Source organism: Pavona decussata, unplaced genomic scaffold (genome assembly GCF_977016875.1).
Source record: "Pavona decussata unplaced genomic scaffold, jaPavDecu1.1 SCAFFOLD_84, whole genome shotgun sequence".
Lineage (NCBI taxonomy): Eukaryota > Metazoa > Cnidaria > Anthozoa > Scleractinia > Agariciidae > Pavona > Pavona decussata.
In genome coordinates, this window is record NW_028145502.1 from 4,291,442 (window position 1) to 4,309,961 (window position 18,520).

The 18,520-nt window shown below is 37.1% G+C and overlaps 1 protein-coding gene across 2 annotated transcripts in view; it reads left to right on the plus strand.

Moving 5' to 3' along the window:
• The first annotated feature begins 229 nt into the window (after positions 1-229).
• LOC146475574 (tyrosine-protein kinase transmembrane receptor Ror-like) overlaps positions 230-18,520 on the plus strand; it is a 45,940-nt gene continuing 27,649 nt past the window's right edge. The window contains exon 1 of one of the 2 annotated variants that reach the window (XM_085115959.1): positions 230-496. The gene's annotated coding sequence lies outside the window, so the exon portion shown is untranslated. Of the gene's footprint in view, positions 497-4,257; positions 4,276-18,520 lie in introns of those variants that run through there. The other variant, XM_085115961.1, reaches the window with a different exon arrangement.

An 18,520-nucleotide genomic window follows, 5' to 3' on the forward strand; every position in this document is an offset into this window, starting at 1 on the left:
TCAAAGACGAAAACAACCTTTTCTTCGGTAAAGCATCCATGTGTAATTTAATTATTAATAAAAAATAGCGAATGCGCACTGGACGATATAAAAAATGCATCACTCCTTTCTCGCCACCTGATTGGGTCAGCAGGATTTGATTGACAGCTGCCGCGCGAGTTCATTTTGACTTCTTCCTGAAGTATAGTGTTGAGCTAAAAAGCGCTTATCAATAGGTAAAGCTAGGCGCAAATAAATCCTAAAGATAATTACAAAAACATGTCCACAAACTGACAATTTAATTTACGGCCACTGATTCGGGGAAGTGACAGATTGACATCAAGCTGTTAGAGTCAATTGTTCTTGCGGTAATAAGTATAGTATTTGATTTCGTTAATCCAGACAGATTCATCCAGTTGGCCTACTCATGATCTCGAGTTGAAGATTCCGAGCACTCCAGTTCAGATCCAAAGGCAAGATTCTCGCAACAGCACTAAAGGAGTTTATATACTTAAAGGTAAGTGCTACACGCCTTTAGAATACACTGGTGATGTTAACTAAATCAGCTGCACGGTGTAGAATCGCGATGCTTTAACTAATACCTTGCGTGCATGTCGCGAAGAAATGGGCGCGCTGATGCTAATAAGGAAAGAAGGTTTAGAGCGCGTTCGGTTTGCGTCAATTTCTAATTAAATCCTTGAGTGTTACAAAGCAAAATCGCGTGATTTGAAAGAAAAGAGCTAAAGTTTTTTTAAATAATCTGCGGTTTATTCACGTTGTAAAGGCTAATGATTTCGCTTTGGCGGCTACACTGGCGCGCGTCGAAGCGATCCTTGTTTAGATCAGAACATTTATCATCAAGGGGAGAGATCATATTGTCCAAACGCTATACCGCGGCGAGTGCAGTGTTGCTTTTCTGATAAACAAATTGAGCTCGTGCTTAATGCAAGTTTAAAGGATAGAAGATACTTAAAATGTAGATATCATCTTAAAATTGGATAATCGAGATAATAGATTGGTAAACAAATAAACAAATTCCGTGGCAATTCATTGATAATCGTGGCGGAATTGACTAGCAGCAAATATTTGGTCTGCCAAAATCAGCATTTAGCTTTTCGATTCGGCGTGATATCCTTTTGGACCTGTTTGAAAAATATTGATTGCTTTCATTGCTACTAACTTTCAAAAGCACAAAATCAAAATTTGTATCTCTAAGGTGTGTTTTAAATAATATGAAAAAATGATCATCGATCAAGATTTATCTCGAAGATCTTATTAACAAAGGCGTATAGCAGCAAAGACAGTTTCACATACTGTAAATTTTTTAAGTCAACTGACCTCATTGTTGGGCCTAGATGCATTCTCGATTTGGTCGGTTTGGTTAAACAAAGAAAATGTTAATTGACGACGGTTTTGACCCCTGAAGAACTGGTGCAAATCGAATTAAATTAGACTCACAAAGACACAAATAGCAAGTTCCACTCCTATTTTTTGTTTACGGTTGAGAGGTAAATTGCCAAAAAGTCAAACAGTTTGTCATTGATTCGACTGTTAGGTGCATCTTGAGTTGTATACAACGCACGTAAAGTTGAAATAAGGCTTAACAAAAAAACTAAAGCTTCTGCCTTGTTGCAATCGTTGCATTAAAGTACTTCTTCGAATACTGTAATCTTGTTTAGCTTCTGTCCGTGCCTCTATACTGTGCTTAACGTTTTAAATTTCCATTTAGAAAGGGAAAGAAAAGAAACAGAGATGAAACAAAAAATAGGAATACTTTTTCTGACATTTATCAAGAGCTTTCATTTGAAAGATCACACTTCGGGATTTCGTCCATAGAGTCAAAAGATTAAACTACTTTCTACAGCATAATAAGCAGTACCAACAGAAAAACATCTCTTCTTGGTTTCCACGAAGTTCCATTTGATCATTCGAAAACTTAAAGTTTCGTGCATGGACAGAACTGTTTGAAAAAACTCAAAGTTTGCCGGCAGACTGCAGGACGGAGACAGAAAAAATTGTGGGCGAAATATTATTTGAAGCATTCAAGTGTTTTGGTGACTTTTGCTCTAACTTGTCCGAATATTGATATTTAACAGTTCAAAGTTCTTTGTGTTTTGCGATTTGTTCATATTTTGTCTAATTTTGACCATACATATTCGATTTCCAAGTCAACACCTTGGCGGTTTAGCTTTTTTACTCGAAAGCTGTTTTTTTTCAATGAACTCTTGGCTTTGGCAGTAGAAAGTGAGTATTGAAATCTTTAAATGAAAGCTACTGCGCAGCGCTTTGCTTTGATACTGTTTCAATTGCGCTGTTATAGGTGGTTCTATATTTTGAGTCCGAGGATGGCATGCTAAATTGTAACTATTGAAATGAAAGCTAGTGAGCAATATGATGGATAAAACTCTACGGTATGGTCATTTAAAAGCCATCGAGCAGTGAGTTTCTGTGGCGCTGACGGTTTAATTCTCAATGTCTACCACGCAGAACTGTGAAAATTATACTTTAACCAGTAAACAGTTGAGTGGTTAAAAAAAGGCAAAAATGAAAGCGCTCAGCGGTAATTATCAGTCACCGCACGAGCGTGTTGTTTTTTCTTCTTTCATTTTTACCAGTTTTCAGTTTACTTGTGGGATGTTTAATTAAGATACTGACGGGGAAATAGCGTTCTCAAAGGATCTGGCAGAGAGCAGGAGTTAAAATGCGGCGCAACGGCGCATACGTCCTTGATAATCTGATCACAAAAACGAGATTCATTTGCATGCTGTCTCTCCTCTTGAAAGTTGATTGGCTGGTTTTTATTGTATCAAATCTTATAGACTTTGATCCATTGTATAAACAGCTTATCAACCCGGGATTCATGACATTTATTGCAGTATCTCCCGCTGCAGAAGGGCGCTCAAGCTCCTTGTGTGCACGTTTTATGTGTATTTAAGCTTCTTAATTGCGATAAATTAAGTTAATCTCATGATATTCATCGGCAGTTTGCCAAAGAGACTAAGCTAATTTGTAAACTGTGCTTAAAATTGAAACCTGTGACTTCATCATCGTGAATTCGTTACTTAGAAATAGCATCACGAACTGAAGACATCGACATTTTTCCCTCTTGTTTCTTTGCTTAAATTTATATGTAGGTTCCTGCGTTTGACAGGGCAGGACAAAGCAGATCCGCTTGAACTTGTGGGTTAAACTTTTGCGCAATTGCGAGGTGTGTCTCTTCTGCGGCTTTCGCACGCCAATAAAGTCCACAGTTTTTCCGATTAAGACAGCGAAGAATTTCCTACCAGCTCTTTTTTATCCGGAAGCGTCTTTAGTTACCAATAAGTTAGTTAGCGTTTTCCGTTTTAAAAAGACAAATCAAACCTGGTTCGCTACTGGTAAGATCCGGCAGTCAATTTTGTGGTGGATCACAGCTAAAGTTACGGGGGGAATTGGAAGCTAATTTGATAATGTTTTTTGTCTTGCAGCCAATTCACACCAACTTATCGGTTAATTAAATAAAACCAGGCTTAAAAAATTTGAACACAAATTAAAGAAAATTGAAAGCTTAAAGAAGGCTACACAGATACAATTAAACTGTCGCTTTTGGTTTCCTTTGACCAAACGAGAACAAAAAAGAAAAGAAAAAAAAAAAAAAACGCCACTCTGGCGGCTACACTGTGTTACTAGTGCCAATTAAGGTCAACCCCAATTTTTTTAGGGTTCCATCCAACGCAAGAATGACAAGACTACAACAGATGCAATAAGCCTGGTGTTAGCTTTTGAGTTCTAGTAGAGATAACTCCCAAAATGCTTTTGTTTTCTAAGAATTCATGTCAGTGCGAAGGTCTTGTTGTCGCTCTTCTCTTAGCTTAATGATTTTACCTCGGGTTATCTGAATTCCTCCAAGAACTATTCATATCATAAAGAACAACACCTTTTCAAAATTTCAATTTGATTTAGCATCTACATTAAACTGATTATCAGCGTTTAACATTTGACATGATATAGCTTTCTCAAATTGAATGTGTTCTGAACGTGGCAAGTCTTGTTTAATTTTGGAATCATGTGGACAATATCATTTTCCCAGATTTTGCGATTAACTCGGAAGCTAAAATTGTCTCAGGAATGCAGAATTGGAAATTTTCACATGCTTTCACTAAAATTAGATGACCCCACTGAATGTTATCCTTATATACTCTAAGTATTAGGCTATATCGTTAGTCTATCTTGACTTTGTTGAAGAGGACATTGACCTTCTGCCTTCCACCTCTGCAATGTTTGTGTATTTTAAAATTCGTTGAGTGCCGTCGGAAGGTAAGTTTGAAAATAGAAATAATAAAACGTACTTTATCCAAGAGAAATCATAAAGAGACGACAAAACATAGAAGTATTTTTACTTAGGAATTAATCCGGAATGAAAAGTAGAACAGAGTTGTCTATTGCGCACTTTCAAAGAACGCCGTGAATCTGCTTAAATTTGTGAGAAGGACCAGAAGCTTTTGTACTACTCCTGGACTCTCGTGCGCTCATAAACTTATTTAAATCTGTTCAAATTTTCATCTGTTGATATTCACTGTGTTCTGATTTACAAAATGCCAATATGATGTAATCAATTATTGTTGTATTTAGGCTGATAAATATTGAGGCCGTGTGCGCAATGCCATTTCTTTTGATTTTTAGTTTGTAAGATCTTAAGAGAGGGCTAACCCGAAACGTATCGATTGTTTTTCTTCAACCATTATTTGGCACTTTGATTTTCTGTCACTTAGATCTTAATATAGTTGTTTTTCAAACGAATCATCGAGTCATCAAGTTGTCTACGAGAACAGTTACGCCTTTCAATCAGCGGTTGTTCATGCGTCTTGAAGGCTTTTTGCTCCTAAAAATGGAACTAGGCCTTGTACATGCAACAAACCATGGATCAGACAGAATTAACGAACCCTTGAGTTTCCAACTGAGCATTCTGAGTACTGCTAAGGAACTGGGAGATCACACGAGGCAAAATAAATGGCATCGACCTCGGCAGGAATCGAACCCGCGACCTCCGGATTTGATCGTCCGTTGCTCCATAGACCCAGACGAGAGCAAATCGTGGGTTATTTAATGGTGGTAATACATGAAGCGGTAATGTGAATGTAACGCCGGAGAATCGACTTCGCTTCACTCTTTGACGACTTTTGTGCGCCATGAAAGAGTTGAACTCCTTTCACCTGTGGTTCATTTGAATCCAGTTTAATACAAGGTATCTGTACCAAAGGTGGAGGCTTTCCTCAGAAGGACATTCGTAAACTGTTTCATCTCTTTCATTCAATTCCGAAAACGTGATTGACATCGAAAGTTTTACATACACCTCTCTCTTAATTTCAGTCATCGTAAAGGCCTTACAAATGCTTGCCAGAATTACAGAGAATTAAGAAAATTAGCCGCCGGCACCAGCTAGAATAACACTTGTCTTGATATAGTATCAAAGTTTCACAGCTTTTAAAAGAAAATTTCTTGTAATTGCGAGGAGTGTTGGTATTTTAATGCCGCCAGACTGGAAAAAAAAAAAGAAAGAAAAATGCAGTCAAGCTACCTCTTTGGTGTCACTGGGGCATCTAAAAGGAGCATATGTTTTCGATGTTTTTTATTTGGAAACGAGATTTTAAGTATCCGGTCAGACATTCTGTCCTCATGTCGACAAACAAGAACGATTACAAAAAAAAAAAAAAACGCTGCGAAAATGCAGATTTTCAAAACTGCGCCCAAAGTGGAAATTGTTGAAAACAGAGGTCTATCGTGCAGTGAATCAGGATGACAAAACCGGAGGTTTTCTACAACGATGACGTGACAACATACACAGAAGTCATTTGATACAGAGTACATTAAAAGCAAAACTCTCAAAATGTTGTCTCTTGTCTTTCCAGATGGTTTAGTGTCTTTTAAAGATATATTTGCATGAGTATATACACTATTGCTTCAGCGCAACTGATTTAAGTCTCCGAAAGTTTGGGAAACGTAATCTTATTTTCCTAATTTAAGAGCTATTGTTGTCTTTACGAAAATGCCAGCTGACTTTTCATCGTTAAGAAATTTTGAGCTGAGATTTCACCGTAGAAATCTATAGATTTTGTTTAAAACCAATGTGAATTTCTTAGGCGATTTATACTATAGGCCTTCCGACCAGATATCCACCGCAATGAACAGTCGGTGCCCTTGAGTCGCACACGACGAAACAAACGAAAATAAACGGATTCTTGTGAACGAAAAACCTGGTCATTCAAACACTTAACTTTTTAAAAGTAAACGCGATTAAAAATGCAAGCGCGTGGAAAGACCCTTGCTGACTTCACCCAGTCGAATGCTCGATGAATGAAATGTGTTTTCTCAGAACTCTCAGTCGAATGCTCGATGGACGAAATGTGTTTTGTTAACTCTACATCTAATTAATCAGTCTCTACCCATGTACATCTAATTATCCATTAATTCATTGCTTCGCCGGCGCGAAAATATAATCTTGTTTTAAAAGGGAACGCCATTGTGGCGGCAGTGATCTTATGCTAATATTTTTAAACGCAGATTAGTGTGAAGTAGAAGATAATTTTCTGATAATTTAGTCCGTTTATTTTGTGGGCGTATTTCCTCTTTGACAATTGATAACTACCATGCAAGTGGCGTGCGAGATAGTTTTGGTAAGAATTCCGTTGTAATTCAATGTACATCGAAAGCTTCTGAGCAGTCCTTTCACGAAGTGTTGTTAAGTTTTGATCCACTAGGCCAACTAGATGGCTCTAACTTTAGCTTTGTGAATGAAATTCTGACGCGTGACCATTCAAATGAAAGGCACTTTCTTGTGGTGATGTTTATAATCATTAGTGTTGTGTGGTATGATTCTGATAACAACTGAAAGTCTCTGAGACGTCGAAATAGAACTAGAAACAGACGTGTCGAATACGAACTTGATCATTACAAGTTTGGGAAGAACTCCTTAGAATAGCTCCAGCAAGCTTGCAGAAATGTTTATTGCTACTATATAAGCAACTGTTAGGATCAAAGCTAAGTAATGTCTACAATTTATAGATACGAATCAAATCCGCCCTCTGTTCGACTTTTAAGGCACTTGTTGTCTCTCGGACTGATTTATGGCAATTTCCCTCACGGCGATTTTATTGTATTTTGGTAAAAATATGCTCAAACATTTGTCAAAAGAACCTTTTCAATACTAGTTTCTATGCACTAGTAAGGTTATTGCTAACAAAACTCGACCATTATTCTAACCATTCAAAGTAACACTACAAATAGGCGACACTAGACAGGGCACCCAATTAACGGTTGAGTTAATCGCCTCAGGAATCCGGATTTGGTCTTAAAATAAAATCTGCCCGCGTTTTTTTTCTTCGCAAAATTTCAGATCAAAATTTTGGCACACTGGAAAAATAATTAATTCCTCTCGTTTTCGAAGGGGGAAAAGTGTCGTTAAAAATGCGACAAAATATTCAGCTACTATCTTCGTAAAGCCAACGAAGGCTGGGAATAAAATTCCGATTCTTTTCTGTAAGTTTAGTTTTTAGCAAAACGATTCGAACATATCAAACTGAATAGACCCTTCTCCAAAATGGCGGCCGAAAATTCAAATAAGTTAAAATTAAAAACGTATACCAGCACTAGCAAGAGCACTTTTACTTTAGTAACCCTGCAAAGTTTCAGCATATCAGGTGTAATATCAGCTGAGAAATGTAAGTTGAAAAATGAAAAATTTACAGACGTTTGTATGATTGGGGGTATGACGTATACCCCCAGTCATACAAATGTCTGTAAATTTGTCAAATTTCATCTTACATTTTTTAAGCTGATATAACACCTAATATGCTGAAACTTTGCAAGGTTACTAAAGTAAAGGTGCTTTTTCAGTGCTGGTATCAGTTTTTCATTCACTTCAATCAGTTTAACTCATTCAAATCTGCTGCCGCCATTTTGGAGAAGGATCTATTAACTTACACAAATATAACTAAGGGGCACAAAACGATGTGGGAACACGGAAGACAACATTATGAGTATTTAGCTTAAATGTTCTCATTGTTCTCACAACGTGCGAACAGGGCCTAAATTAGACCTGACAGTTAACTCTGTGGGTGCAAGATCCTTAAGCGTGACCATTCAAATGAAAGCTACTGAGCAGTACTTTCCTGTGGTGCTGATTATCATGCTGTACAAGGTGATTCTAACTTTTGAGTTTGTGGATGAAATCCTAAAGTGTGACCATTCAAATGAAAGCTACTGAGTAGTACTTTCCTGTGTTGCTGTTTATTATGCTGTACAAGGTGATTCTAACTTTTGAGCCTGTGGATGAAATCCTAAAGTGTGACCATTCAAATGAAAGCTACTGAGCAGTACTTTCCTGTGGTGCTGATTATCATGCTGTACAAGGTGATTCTAACTTTTGAGTTTGTGGATGAAATCCTAAAGTGTGACCATTCAAATGAAAGCTACTGAGCAGAACTTTCGCTCGGCACTTTTTGTTTTTAATACCTCGTACGATACAATTTTGCATTTTTTATGTTTGAAAAATGTAGCCATTCTTCCAAAGAACTGGCCTTGGCCTTGGCGAGAAAAGTGCACTGGAACTAATCCTCGAAGAGTGAGCCATAGGCCTTTATTTTCTTTTATAATTATCGTGTATTTTAATCATATGGTTAGTCCAAAAATAAGTTCCAGCAACTGTCCTGCTGTTTTCTAAATTGGATAGTACGTGCGTGATTCCTCACGCTATATATATAGCGATAATGGGCCTACGCACTGTCCAATTTTAAAATAATTGGATTAAAAATTTCCTCTGGCTACAAAATTAAAGGAGGCTGAAAGTCTCAGCCAAACTGACAGTCTGAGGAATTTCCATCCCCTTTCCCCCACCCCCTCCCCCTTTCCCCGAGGGGTAACTCCCCAAATTTTTTCGTAGGCGTGTGCATGCATACTCGTTTTCAGACTGGGCCTCCGGAATTCGTACGGCTTTGTTGTATCACACTTTTTACGAAAAATGTGAAATTATGTATTTTGATTCATTCTCTTTCTCTCTTTTTCGTCTCAAAAACCAACAAGATGTCAAGACACCAAGCCCATTTCAGTCTAAAGGAAGTAAACTAAAAATATCTCGAGACCAAAATAACACTGTTTAAGACCCAAGGATGGCTTTTAAATAAGATTCACTGCCCGGAAATGTTTTTCATCCTATAATTCAAATTGAACAGCATGCAACTTTATTGCATACACTCATTGTCCACGCGAGATGAGAATTGTGTTTTCAGGGAATCGTGAATTGAGTTTGAATCGGAGATTTTAATTTGGTGTGAAATATGACGTTTTACTTTTCAACCTTAATGATTGAACGATCATGAATTGAACATTTTGTGAATATTTTGTTTTCCGTGAAATGCGATCTCGTCCTTGGTAGAAAGGGTTACAAAGAATTCATAGAACCTCAAGCACTGTTTCACAGTTTTATTCTTGGCAGCCTTGGCTATTTCCATTCCCGTCTCCTTGGTATTTTTGGTGGGTGGAGATGTGCTGCTAGGTTTTCCAAACCCTGACGCTATTTCAAACCAAAATACCTAATTTTTCAGTATCCATTTTCAGACCTGGGTTTTTAGAATCCAAACCCATTTTCAGACTTTCAAACCAAAATCATTAAAATTTATACCCTATTTCAGACCAAAACAGTCCAAAAACCATAGCCTTTGACCCTGCACATACCTGTATAGCTTTTATAGGGGAGATTTCCTCGGGCTCGTACCACCTTTTAACCTATTAAATTAGACTAAAATGTTGGCACGCGTCTTGTTGCAATTTTTGTTTAACTTTTACCTTAGAAGGTAAAGTTTTTATTCACAAAGTCGACTTGGAGAGATCAAGAAAAAAACAATATCGTACCTCGTGTCAACCTATTTTAATTCGACTTACATGTTGGCACGCGCCGTATTGGTGTTTTTGTTAAACCTTTTAATAATGTATTTATAATTAATAATAATAAATAGTAGGAACCTTTAACCTCAGATGGTTAAATTTTGATGGACAAATTCCAAAGCAAATAGCATCAAAGGAAAGCAGGGACATAGGGATGATGCAATCTTCAAAAGACGAGCAGGAGTCTTTTATCGGGTTTTAGACCAGGTAACACACGTGCTGCGAGTTTTTTTTGAATGGCTTCAAAAACATCTGGAAAAGCGTGTGTCAATAGAGTTCATAACAACTATGCTTTTGAAAAATTTGGAAATTAGCATACGAGGAAAACACCGCATACTAATGAGGAGAGTTTTATCAGCTGATAAAACACCGCATACTAATGAGAAATGTTTATCAGCTGATAAAACACCGCACACTTATAAGGAGGAGGTTAATCGATATAAAGTCACTGCACGCGTATTATCGACCATTTGATAGGTCAGTGGGCTTATGAATTATTAATAAGCTTTTGAATGCCTATTACATGCTTCATCCCAGCTATTTTTATACTGTATATAAAAGTGAGAGAGCAAATCTACCATGTTGTCCCTGCTAAGTTAAACTTGGTCCTTCTTGATCAAATGCTTTACAAAAACCCTGATGATCAGCAGATTGTTCACGTCTTTTAAAGGTCTAAATTCGCTGAACGACTTGCGCAGTCTATTTGGATGGCATGTATATATCCAAGGGATTTCATCTCCAGGTTCAAACGTTTGAACCAGTTCATTCAAATCAGTACCGTAGGAAAGAACTGAACTCTTTTATGGTAGTTCCAGTATGCAAGTTAAATTGATTTCAGATTAATTACACTCTGTTTTTTTTTTGGAAGAACGTCTAATTTTGGAGCTGAGGCTGAACGTTCTTATAATTTTTGGCGATTTGAGGCTGGAAACGTTCCTAAGATGTTCTTAAGTACATGGTATACGCTACATGTATTTCAGTAAATCAATGCGGACGTGACCAGGAAACTTATTGCCTGCTGAGATATGGTATCAAGAACTGCTGATTATGACAAACCGAGATGTGTGTCACCATTGTTACTGTTACACAAAACATGCCCTTAAGTATTTTGGTTAATTTACATTTGTTACCTTGATTTTATATACAGATTAGCAAAAGAAAAACGTTCTTAATCGACTCTCAGCCTGAGGAATGTTCTTAATACGTTCTTAAAATTTTGGTAAATCTCAGCCTCGACGTTCTTATAAAAAAGGGTCTTATTAAAAAAAAAACAGAGTGTAAAACATGTCAAAGTTTGACTTTAGTATCTAAGGGAAAGAATCTAAAGTCGGATGGTCGTTAGGGTATTTCAGAAATGTGATAAGTTGATTACCGTAAATCGAACAACAAGTTTATTGACTTTATCTTCAATTTGGAGATTTTCAGTAAAGATAAAACTTCATTACACTCTTCGAATAACAACAAAGGATATCGATTTAAAATTCTAGAAACAGCGATGGATGAGTCAAGGAATTTAGTTTGGTTTTTCAAGAGCAACGCAATCTCAAAAGTAAAATCGAGAGTCGTATTGAAAAACAACTTTTGATAAAAGAACCAAAGCCGATGACTTTGCCGGATAGAAAGCAAGACAGAACATATCCTGATTTTTATACAAAATATGAACAGATCACAGATTCCAAAGAAGGATGAAGATATGTGTACTGTTAAATATTATGCATACTTAAATGTATATTTAAGGTATCAGCCACCCTTCAGGACCGTCCGCGCGCGGATCGCTGCCATATTTGAGGTTTCAACGTTTTCAAATAGATATGCTTGAGAGCTTTCTTTTAAAAAAAAAATCAGAAGAAAATGTTATTTCTGTCGAAAGATATCGGGGGTAAAATATTTTTTCTCGTTAATTATCTTAATTGATCGTTGACAAGATCTGTCGTTGAACTAGTAACGTGATACCGAATGCGTGCTACACGTGCGAATTGACTTCGTGTTGTTTATAGCCTTTACCTCGATATTTAGCGTTTGTTTCGTTGAAAATGCCGCCAAAAAAAAGAAAAGATCGTGTCCGTTTTCCTCATCAAAACCGAGAGCGAAAAAGAAATCGAAGAGCGAGTTTGACAAAGAATGGGCTGCAAAATTGGCAGAGAGCGACAAAGGCTCATTTTATCGGCAAGAGAAGTGGCTGGAGGAGTTGGATATTCAGAAAAGCGAAAATGCTACAGTTGCTGAGAGTGCAAGCCGCTCCAAAATTTAGCTTGAAGAACCAGAAAAAGAAAGCCAATTAAGCTCATCGACCCCATCTGCTGATGGAACGTGGAAAACAATAAGCGGTCGAGCTATCGTATCGAGTGAAATTCTCCTTCAGAAACGGGACGAGTCTGTATCTTGTCGATTTTGCCAGGGAAGTGTCCAAGTCGTGGAAAATGTAGCGACTAAGCATGGACTTGGTTCTACATGGAGAATCCAGTGCGAGAATGAAAGCTGTCCGTCGCACAAGACAAATTCTGTTTTTAATTCTTCCGAGAAGAGCAGAGCGTTTGAAATAAACCAGGCCTCAGTTCTTGGCCTTCGAGTAATCGGTGGAGGACATTCGGCGGCTTCGCTTTCGTTCGTGTTGATTTCGCACTGGTTTTCGGCATCTTTACCAACTTAGCCAACCTTTCAAGAAAAAAACATATTGCTGTTTGTAAATTAAACAATTACTATGCATGTACATTCACTAACCTCAACAAAAATTTTGTCTTTTGTCCACACGCAGTGTAATTGAACTGACTGGAAGCAAAATAGTTATTTCCCGCTGCTTGCCGCGAAAGGTTGTTCCTGTTGCATGTTACCTGTCAAAGTCCTATTGTTAGAGAAAATTGAGCCCTCTCTGATATCAATCAGAATAAACATTTAGGTGTTATAATCTCATTCCAGGTAGGATGCCGCCAAAAATGTATTTTCTATTTTATCTCCGAACGCAAATTTTGCCGATCGACTCGTACGTTTTGAACTCCAAGTCGGCAGCCTTTCAATCAATTTGGCTCAAATTTGGCCAGAGTGATGCCATATATCTCTTCTACAAAACTGTGTCTGCGAATTTTAATACTCCTTTTGATTTTAAAACTAGAGCCTTTTTTCCACAGGGAGTGTTGACTAATTGCCTCCCCCAACTTCATTTGCTAATAAAAGAGAAACAAACGCACTTGTCAAAAATCTGAGACACGGTTTTTTAGTGGAACGTGTTGAGAAGCGAATGCGGTGTTAATTGTTTTCTTCCGTTTATTTCCGGCGGGAGTGGAACATGATTTATAGAGACGTGTACTTTTACACAAAGCGTTCCAATTTCGAAACACATTTAAGTAAATAGTTTTTGTTAGTTCAAATCCATAATCTGGAATTATTAAGCTTTTAAAAAATATATGGTTTATAGGGGTTTTTTATAAAAACAACTAACGCTACAGCGATCCGCGCGCGGACGGTCCTGAAGGGTGGCTGATACCTTAACAATTATTCCACGAACGATATAATCATCTTACATCTATCATCTCATATCTCATATTTAAGAGACATGACAGATCAATACCTACTCGCCAAACACAAACAAACAAACAAACAAACAAAAAAAGAAACCATGAGACTTGACATTTCGTTTTTTATTGTCTTCACCGGAAGACAACAAAAATGCGGGTTTTTTTTCTTTAAATTTTCCTTTAAACGTGTCCGTATGTGAAGCGTGGAGGCTATTAAAAAAAATAAAAAGGGTATAAACTATTAACGAGTCTATCCCCGTGGCTCTGGCTTTTTTTCAATACATTTTTGTCTAGATAACTCGTGGAAATTTCAGTCGAACTATTTGAGATTATTTTAATTGAAACTTCAAATTAGCAGAATGCTAATGATGGCTGAGATTAGGGAGATCTTCAAAACTCATTAATAATTCATAAGCCTATTGACCTATCAAATGGTCGTTAAAACATCACGTGCAGTGGTTTTAACGTTCACCAAAGCATCATTGTAATGAATTCTCTTGACGCACGCTTTTCCAGGAATGTTTTTGGAGCGTTAGCCGTTCATAAAACTCGCAGCACGTGTTTTATCGAGTCTAAACACTGCTGCTCGTGTTTTAAACATTACATAAATTTAAACCGTTCTGTCCATGCACGAAACATTAACCTTTCGAATCATCAACTGGAACTTTTAAGGACGGTGCCTACTAATACAGAAGTATTTTGGTGCGGTTTATCACTATGCAAGAAAAGCAGATTTTAGCAAGGGTTATTGGAATTCAGATATTCCCCCTTTTCTCTTACTCTTTTCTCTCTCTCCCCCTTCCCCAATTGCGCTGCTACGTAGGCTAACCAGGTTTATCTGTCTTTCGAGTCATCATCAGTTGAGCTAGCAATCTTGTGTAAGGGACATCGATAAATAGAACTTGCTGAAAATGAACCGGAGCAAATCCGAGTTTTTGATCATAAATGCGAAGCATCGTTTTTCTCCTACTACTGACTTAATTTGTTGTGGGTAGTGTAGTGCATTGTATAATGCTGTACCAACTATGTCATCAGGCATGTAAGAGTAAGTGATTGATTGATTGAGTGAGTGAGTGAGTGAGTGAGTGAGTGAGTGAGTGAGTGAGTGTCCGTAAACAAATAAGTCCGCACCGCGTGCACAGCACTAACCACATGTACTCAATGCGTACCTATTTTTACAATCTGTGACACTGTTATGTATCCATCGCCGAAATATCGGCGCGATCTACGACTCGTCATTGTCTATGAAGGATCACATTAAAGTATCCTGTAAATCTGGGCTCTTCCACTTAAGAAATATAGCTTGCATACGTAAATATGTACGCCAAGATGACGCAGAAACTCTGCTACACACGTTTGTGAAACCCATGGCGTTTTTTTTGCAACTCCCTCTTATATGGCGCTCCTGGTCAGCTAATTCAAAAACTTCAGATTGTGCAAATTCGGCAGCCAGACTGGTTTCTCGAACCAAGAGAAGGGACCAGATTACACCAGTCTTAGAACGACTGCATTGGTTAACGATACAGTTCAGTATTCAATACAATATCATATTGCTGACCTAAAAATGTCTTAAAGATGCAGCTCAAATCTGGCTTAAATTTAATCCACCGGTATGTGTCTAACCGCAGCTGAGTCCCCGCTCAAACAGCTATCTAGCCAAACAAGAGTATGACCTAGAAAGCTACAGTTCCAGAGCATTCTCTGTTTATTTATTTATCTATTTATTTATTTATTTATACACGGAAAATCATAAGTTACAAGTTTGCTAGAAACTATTATAAAAATTTATAATGGCGTATATATTCAGTAAGCGACACAGGCATACTCGGAAAAAATCCGAGTGTTCCTATCAGGAGTCGAACCTAAGACCTTCCGATTACTAGTTCGGATGCTCTACCACTGAGTTACAGGAGACTCGTGGGAGCTAAGGCCATTAAACTACAAATGGTAGGTATAAAAATTTAGTAGGGTAATATTAGTTAAAAAAGCAACTGGTTTATTTACATGATTGCTGTGTGGAAGTCCAAAGAAGAAAAGTGGGCTTTGATCTTCTTTTTGAAAACCCCCAGAGATTTGCATTGCTCCTGAGGCAAAGAATTCCTTAAAGCGTCACCACTACGGGAGAAGCTGCGCTTTAGGTACACTGTTCTAGGCTAAGTTTGTTGACTGAGTTTCTCTTACGGCATACATGCTCTCGAATACTTTGCCAGTCAGCTTTGAGAGTCAGACCATCTAACGCTATCCTAATCTCTGTTTAAGAAACAACTTAATACACTTTTTCAAGAATAACCTGAATAACGCCCAGTATATGTAAATATTGTGCATCAGTTATTTTTGAATATTTTGAATAACTTTCTCCTATGGTGTGTTGTATTTTGATGCATTTTTAATCTGATGTTGTTATAACACGTATTATGAGCTACACTCTTTTTTATGTAAGAACGATCTTATTATTTTTTTTAATTGTTAAAATGACATGAACGTGGAATAATAAACTATCATATTGCTGACAAAGCAACCTTTACCCTTTAAGCCCTGACAGTGATCAACATCAAAATTCTTCTTCCAATATTGATGCTTATCTAACCTCTGAGGTCATGAAAATTAAGGATATGATCACTCAAGGTGAATTTTCTTGATATTTTTGTAACTTCTCCCCAGCACGTTTAAAAGAAAAGTATGGGGGCAAGATAGGCGATGATTAAGCTAATCCTGGGTTAACATGAATTTTGCTTCGAGTATATTTACTAATCCATAAGCATTCGTCCAAAAGATTTTTTTCCTTAAGTCTTGCCTTAGACTTTTCTTAACCATTAGCTTTAAAATCATTTTTAATGAGCGAGACGGAAACTTCGGTTAACTTTTAATCGTGGATTAGCGTTAATCGGCTTTCGAACAACCCGGCCTAGTATGTGTCTAACCGCAGGCTGACGAGTATGAGCAATAAAAAGTACGGTTCCAGACCATTCTGTGTTTATTTATTTATTTATTTATTTATTTATACACGGAAAAGCATAAGTTACAAGTATCCTGTAAACTATTATAAAATTTATAAGAATGGCGTATTTATTCAGCAAGTGACACAGGCATATCTGAGTGCTCCTATCAGCAGTCGAACCTAAGACCTTCGATTACTTGTTTGGTTGCTCTACCACTGAGCTACAGGAGACTCGTGGGAGCTAAGGCCGTTAAACTGCAAATGGTAGGTATAAAAATTTAGTAGGGTAATATTTGTTAAAAGAACCAACTGGATTGCCGCGTGGGAGTCCAAAGAAGATAAGTGGGGTTTGATCTTCTTTTTGAAAACCCCCAGAGAATTGCATTGCTCCTGAGGCAAAGAATTCCATAAAGCGACACCACTATGGGAGAAGCTGTGCTTTAGGTACTCTGTTCTAGGCTTAGGCAATATAAGTTTGTTAACTGAGTTTCTCAAGGCAAACATGCTCTCGAACACTTTGCCAGTCAGCTTTGAGAGTCAGACCACCTAACGCTTTCCTAATCTCTGTTTAAACTAAGAAACAACTTAAGACACTTTTTCAAGAATAACCTGAATAACGCCCAGTATATGTAAATATTGTGCACCAGTTATTTTCGAATATTTTAAATAACTTTCTACTATGGCGTGTTGTGCTTTGATGCATTTTTAATCTGATGTTGTTATAACGCGTATTCTCTTTTTATGTAAGAACGTACTTATTATTTCTTTTAATTGTTGAAATGACATCAACGTGGAATAATAAACTATCATATTGCTGACAAAGCAACCTTAACGCTTTAAGCCCTGACAGTGATCAACATCAAAATTCTTCTTCTAATATCAATGCTTATTCAACCTCTGAGGTCATAAGAATTAAGGATATGATCGATCATTCAAGGTGAATTTTTTTGATATTATAGTAACTTTTCCCCAGTACGTTTAAAAGAAAAGTATGAGGGCAAGATAGGAGAATTTTTTTTTGATATTAGATATTAAAGGGTAAAAGATCTAATCCACCGGGCCCCAGTTGTTCAAAGAGCGGATAACTTTATCCATTGGACAAGTCGCTATCTAGCGGAGGTAATGTACTGTAATCAATGCTTTTGATAAGTTTTCCACACAATCCCGTTCTTAAATTTGACATATGCTTCTACTCTATTCACAAATTATGGGACTATAAGTAAAGTAAGTAAGTAAGTTTATTAACGTGACTAAACACTTAGCTAACCAGCTACTTTACAGGAATAGTCACAAAATAAAATAGTAATAGTAATAATAAAAGGAAAAAGTAATGAAAATGATAAATGAAAATACTGAAAAAGATGAGAAAGATACTATTTACAATGTTTCTAAGATTATTGAATATATAGTATAAAATTGTATAAAATGTTTTAAAAATATATCAGCATTTGATTACAACATGTAGCGGCCGGCCAAATCCGTATCTAATATCTGTTTCTTGAACAGTTTGTAAGAGTCCGCTTTTCGGTATTCATTCGGTAGTTTATTCCACAGGTTGGCTCCTTCGAATCTGAGTGATTTAAGTCCGTACTTAGTCGTATTTACTTTTGGTAATGTCAAGATTTTGTCTCCTCGAAGATTATAATTACTTTCCCTTAGTTCCACTAGATCGCATAGTGATTCTGACACGCCCTGCCTATTAACTACTTTGTATACAGTAGTCACTATCTTTGCCAATCTTTGATTTAACAACGTTTGGTAGCCAGATTGTTTAAGTAGCATTTCATACGACGAGCTATAATCTCTATGAAAATCTTGCACACATTTTATCTGCCGGATAGCGAACTATAGAGTGGATAAAATTATCTACCCATTAGCTTAAAATGAGCCTTTAAAATAATTTTTAATGAGCGAGATGAAAACCTTGGTTAACTTTTAATGGTGGATTAGCGTTAATCGGCTTTCGAACAACCCAGCACAGTATGTGTCTATCCGCAGGCTGACGAGTATGACCTATTGAAAAAGGTACGGTTCCAGACCATTCTCTGTTTGTTTGTTTATTTATTTATTTGTTTATACACGAGAAATCATCAGTTACAAGTATGCTAGAAATTATTACAAAAATTTATGAGAATGGCGTATTTATTCAGTAAGTGACACAGGCATACTCGGA